Consider the following 6,239-nt stretch of genomic DNA (forward strand, 5'->3'; position numbering starts at 1 on the left):
TTGAACAACTCAACTACGGATGAACCGATGTGAAGCTTTTGATTTTGATTTCAATACATGGCTCACGGGATGCACAACTAGGATAGCATCGTATCAACAGTCATTTGCAAGCAATGAAAAATAAGCCACGTCTTATCTTACCACTGCACTGTATAATACACTTAAATGAAGCGTAGCAAGAATCTGACAGCGAAGTGTGGGTGAAAAGTGTTAGCGTCATTTTTACGCCAAACCACCTTTCTCTGAATTGCATAAAAACAACAGTAGCAAAACACTTCGCTGATAGCAAAAGTCGGGTTCTTGTACTCTTTTTGCTTCTTGGTGTACTGAATATGTGCAACAAATAAAAATCAAAGCAACGGAAAGTTTTTTTTTTTTATGTGGCTCATATGGCGGTCATTTTACTCCTGTACGAAAACTCGATGCCTTAGGCTGTTATCAGGAAGCACCCGGGAGTAACGCCTGACACAAAATTCGATTTTGTTATTTTGTATTTTTTTAGAGCTTCGTATTGATAACGCATGACGAAGTCACTTTACTTCAATAGCATATATCGGACACAACGACGACTGAGGGCTAAGACATTTTGTGATAAAGGCTTAAGCTGCGGATTTGTGTCCTTTCGTGCAGGGACGCCCCTTTCGTAGAGGTGAAACGTCAATAACACATTCCTAATTGGATTCAGTGCATGTGTAAGATCACCACTTGGCCGAAGTTTGCGGATGCCTAAAAGCCCAGAACATTCATGTATGCATAGCTGATCAATCAACCAATCAATTCCCCAAAGTAAGTCAATTATATTTTTGTCAAAGGAAATCACTGCGCCAAGTAACCTATGCATTCCGCGTCAACTCGGCAATAGAGGCTGGTCTTGACAACGGAGAGGCTGTAAACATGATAAAAAAAAAGAAACATACCAAGTGAAACAGAGGAAACAATTCACTGGCGATCAATGAGAATTAAATGACATATACAGCAGAGCGTTACTTTTCTACAGCGTGCTATATAATTGTGTTATCGCCTATGTGAAGATTTGTCGTAGTCAGTAATGCCCATTTTTTGAATGATTTATTGTGCGAACACAATTTCCTTTTAGGAGGCCTAGACTGCATCGCATGTCATTTAGCCTTCGATATTTCTTTCAGGTGAACTTTTCGAGGTCAATGTTGCCGGAGAGAGAAGGTAATTTAATGAAGTAAAAAGGGGAGAGGTCAGCCGGCGCTAAAGTCACCATGTCTAGCGATTCCATATTGTGGTCAGAAAACTAGATACTCCCATGCCACCTCCCAGTAGCATACTCGTCATTTTTCGTGGCGACGGGGCTTCGACATGGGGTGAGAGAGTCCCGTGCATTCGATTCTCATCTTACTCTATCATACGAAAGAAGCTGAAGTGCCCGTGTGTGAAGCTCCTTCCAGCTGGACATGGCCATGAGTCAGGTCTCCTCTAGCGCAACTCTGATGAGCTATGGTGTCCACATTATGCACGACAAATACCGCTTGCATCCTGCCAAGAGCACTCCCAGGAAAAATTCCGCGAATAATCTCGGTGACTGGCTTTCCCAGCTAAAATGTGTAGAGTTCCGCAGTCACATTTATTTCGAGCCATGCAGGAAAGCAGCTATGAGCTATGCGACATCGTTTTTTTTTTTTTGAAGCAAAAAGCATCACTATAGGCTAGTCAACTTCGAGTCTCGCGTGTGCTCCGTCGTTAGAAAAATCCACAGCTGCGCTTGCGCAAACCACGTGACGTCACAGGAGAGGCGCACGTGATGGAGCCGCCGCTGCCGCCACAAGCCGCAGCGACTCCGCCGGTTGACCTCTAGCCGGTGCCGCGTGCTTCTGCGCATGCGCGGCTGTGGTCTGAGCTGCAGCGACTCTGTCGATATATATAGAAGCGCTCTGAGAGGTACGTAGGAGGCATTCGGTATGGAAGACGCTGAAGTGGCGGCTTGGAATTTGGCTGAGAGGCACCACCAAGTGTAAAGTTTGAATACTGTGTCAAAACTGCGGAAACAGCTGCATGTTACTATACGAATCACCGGGCTGTGTTTATGTCTATAGAGAATTTTAATGGTGATGATGATGATGATGATGTGGAATCGGAATAAAGTTTATTCTTATGTGATGCACGGCTGTAATCAATGTTTCACCGCGATGATAGTGTAAAGTTTGAATACTGCGTCAAAACTGCGGAAACAGCTGCATGTTACCATATGAATCACCGGGCTGTGTTTATGTCTATAGAGAATTTTAATGGTGATGATGATGATGATGATGTGGAATCGGAATAAAGTTTATTCTTATGTGATGCACGGCTGTAATCAATGTTTCACCGTGATGATAAGCCATGTAATATCTATAAGGTGCAACCGTGAATAACAAGGTAAGCCACAACTACGCAAAGTAACCACGACCTAAGCCATAGCATCGCCGAAGCTTCTCGCTTCTGATATCTAGGTTTAACCAAGCTGAGCCAGCACCAATGTTTTTGGGTATTTTGGTAACTGCGTCTCACCCGTTAACTGTGTACAGAGCTGTAGAGCCCTAGAGCTTAATACTAATGGCGATAAAATTGACTAATTAAAACTTTAGGTGAAATTCAAACTGGTTATTACACAGAAGAAACACATATAGCTTCCACTCGTGTATGATCCAGTGCTATTTCCTCTTTTGTTTTTTCCTGCAATGGTCTGTGCATGCAAAACAAAATACGTCAGCGATAACTTGAAGAAAGCTCCGGCATGCGTGCGACAGGTAAAGTATTTTACTGGTGCCTTGACGAAAACCTTTTTCGGCCATTGGGATGCTCTGCACTGTGAGAGAAAACTAGCGCCGAGTTCTATAGGTGTTTTGCGAGGACCAGCCTGGACCAGAAAGTCGAGTTCTTTCTGTGGGGCAAGGAGAGCTTGTAGGCCATATTTAATTTAAGGATAAATTCCTTGTTGGACATTACAATGCCCAGGTAGCTGCAGAAAAGGCGGCCGAAGAGGTAAGGTAATTTTCAAAGAAAATGAAACGAGAAATTTTAAAGGTATGCGGCAAAACCCTTCATGTGCTCAATCCCAAGATATCTTGTAACGAGAAAAAACGTTCCGCTAAACTCTCGGCAAGTAATAGCGATTTTCACTGGTGAATTGGAGCTGGGCGCTCGGACAGGAATGTAGCGACTTAAACCCCTGCATTTGGTAAGACAGCGGCACATCCAGAGCGTGCAGCTGAAGTAATGCTGAACTGGAAGTTGAAGTTGCATGCTAGCCACAAAATGTGTTGCGATTGATAAATTGGCGTAAATACGCACTCTGCAACTTGCTTTTGCGCATTTTAAACGCTGTAGATGTTCTTCGATAGACGCACTTTGATATATGCGCGCAAAAACAACAACAACAACAACAACAAAACTGATTCCCAGTGTCCTCTGCCGATAACTTTGAAACCACTCAGAACAGAAAAAAGTATCCCGCAATCTCCGGAAGTGACGACGTCAGCGACTAGAACTTCCGGCGAGGTCGGACTCTCAGCTGCGGATCTAGCTGGAGCGCCCCGAGTACATACCAACAACAAGTTGAATACGCGCAGCCTCTTGGTCGACTAGTGTATTTCGAAATCATCATCCTACAGCAAGAAAACCCGCTCCGCTGCGACCATTGGAAATCGCCACATGAGATCGAAATTGCACGTCTTATATGCAAATATTTATGGAGAAACGCAGTGAGCCTTCCTGGATAGATCTTACAGACGATGGCTTACGAGGGACTCACAAACAATGAAAAATGGCTATTGGAATCCGTTTCTAGCACTACAAGGGGCAGGTTTTACTTTTTTCTGGACACACTTCGTTTTTACCCCGCCTGGTGTGTCATTTTAGGCAGTAAAAGAGCCCTACAGTAACACTTAAGTAAAGTAACAGAGGACTTGACGGGCGGAAAGGCAGAGCATTTCTCCAAGTGGGTGCCACTGCGGTTTTCTGAGAACGATCGAGTCCCTAATTCTCGCTGTCTAGCGTAAAGACGCTAGAGAGCGTTGAAAACAGCAGTAAATAAAAAAAAGACCAAACTGAACAAACATTTTATAAAGTTAACCCCAGTAAAGCGTATCGAAGACAATGAAAGCGTTTCGAAATATGGACATGCAAAATTCAAAATAAAACAAAATGTGAATGTTCCGTTGAGGATAATGACCATGATTTAACGATGACTGGCTCCTCTACAAGGAGTGCATACAAAAGATGTGTCGTAGTCTCAATAAATAGATATACCATAAAAAGGAAAGACAAACAGGGAGGGAAAAGAACGAAGAGAGAAGAAACACCACATGGGCTACTGAAAATCAAGGTTTCCATTACTTAAAGAAGGTTCAAACTTCAGGCATGTAGAGCGTCACCCGCAAATTTCGCGCTGTGAGCTCATAAATAAAGGTATCTTGCCAGCAATGTTATTAGATAAAACTGCACCTGCAGGATTCCGAAATGAAGTTCTGACGAGCTTGATTGGTTCACTGCAGCGACAACACTAAGGCTCCAGTTTCGTAGAAAGACCGGCGTTGCCTTGTCGCATTGAGAAAATTCTCATCGGCTGAGAGGGTTATGACGTCGCATCGCCAAGGCCCTTTGCCCTGGAATTTCGAACTTACCGCGACACTCATGAGAAACGAGACGTATGGTAAGTGTTTATAGGCTTGCAATTTTGGTGCTTTTTAACTTTGCTTTCTGAACTAGATGGAGCATAAATAAATAAATAAATAAATAAATAAATAAATAAATAAATAAATAAATAAATTAATTAAACACAAATAAATTAAAAAAATATATATTTATTGAGTACTGAATGTTTTCACGTATCTAAAATTATTATTTTACAAAACGAACCAGGTCTCTTAAACGAAATGGGCACATATTTATGGTTTCAGGCGTGCTTTGAGCCCACTACCTTTGACATACTGGACGGATCCGTTACCGACTGAGTCACGCAAGACCTTTTTGCTTTGTTAAGGCCTCGCAAGGGTCACTCGTACGGCTCGCGAACAAATGAATATTTATATGTATCTCGTGAAGTATTACGCGCAAAGATTTACCTAAGGTTGCATTGAAATGAGCTTGTTCTCATTAAAGGGAGACTAAAGAGAAAACTGAAGTGGGCTTGCATCGATAGATTGCCAATTCCTGATTACAAAAAATCCACTCTTACTGAAAACAGAGCTGTTATAAGGTATTAAAGAGGAAGAACAGAATTACAGGTATCGCCGCCACAGCCGAAACTGGCAACTACAAATCACGTGACGCGCTAGGGATCATGGAGGCTGACAAATGCGAATTACGTTGCCCGTTTGAATGCGGTCGTAAGTTTTGCCTCGAATATAATAACACGTTTTTATCATACTTAAACGACGGCGAAAAGACAACGTAAACGTTGCAAGCCAAATACAAAAATATACTTGGAGGCGCCACAGGCGCACACTTCAGTTTTGGTTATGTTTCGGCTCAGGCATTTCGTGCGCACTCTGATAGTTTGTTAGGACCTGCAGCGCCTGAATTACGAGCTTGGAGCAGCAGATGCGCCTGGCTCGTTCTCATTTGAGCATTCGGAGGCGCGAGCGAGCTAAATCCGCTGCTGCCGACACGCTCCTTCGTTCACACTTCTGCGCCAACATATCGCCGCCGTCGCCGCTTCGACTGCGAGCTCCCGTTAACCCTGACCGGACCGCTCGACTGCAGCTACGTACGCCACGAAAAGCATACATATGCTAAGTATCGAAGGAAAAACGCATTATCAATCAATTGTTCACTAAATCATGGCTCATCTGACCAACATACTGCGTCAACAAGACCATCAACGTGCTATTTGCAGGCATAGTAAACAAAAGGGGCATGCTTGCCGCTCATTCCAAGGAGAGCGCCGACATATTGCGCTCGTCGCCCGGCGAAAAAAAGGGACCTAGGGTAAAAAGTAAAACTAGAAATAACGAAGCACCAAAAATACATTACAAAAGGTGAAAAAAAAAATCGATTTGTAAAAAAAAAAAAAAAAAAACGCCACCAGCGGGAAGATCGAAGTCGACACTGCCTGCTCCGTAACGTTAGACGCTAACCGCTCGGCTACGCAGCGCTTTTTTTTTTCTTTATTGCCGACTTGGACATTCAAAACAAGACGATGAACAAACAAGACGAAGCTTCAAAACTGACAAGCGCAGCAGCAAGGACACTATTTTGCTGGTAACTAAATCTTATTTGTATGTAAACAT

The sequence above is a fragment of the Amblyomma maculatum genome, chromosome 1 (genome assembly GCF_055883805.1).
Source record: "Amblyomma maculatum isolate TAMU_Amacu chromosome 1, ASM5588380v1, whole genome shotgun sequence".
Taxonomy (NCBI): Eukaryota; Metazoa; Arthropoda; class Arachnida; order Ixodida; family Ixodidae; genus Amblyomma; species Amblyomma maculatum.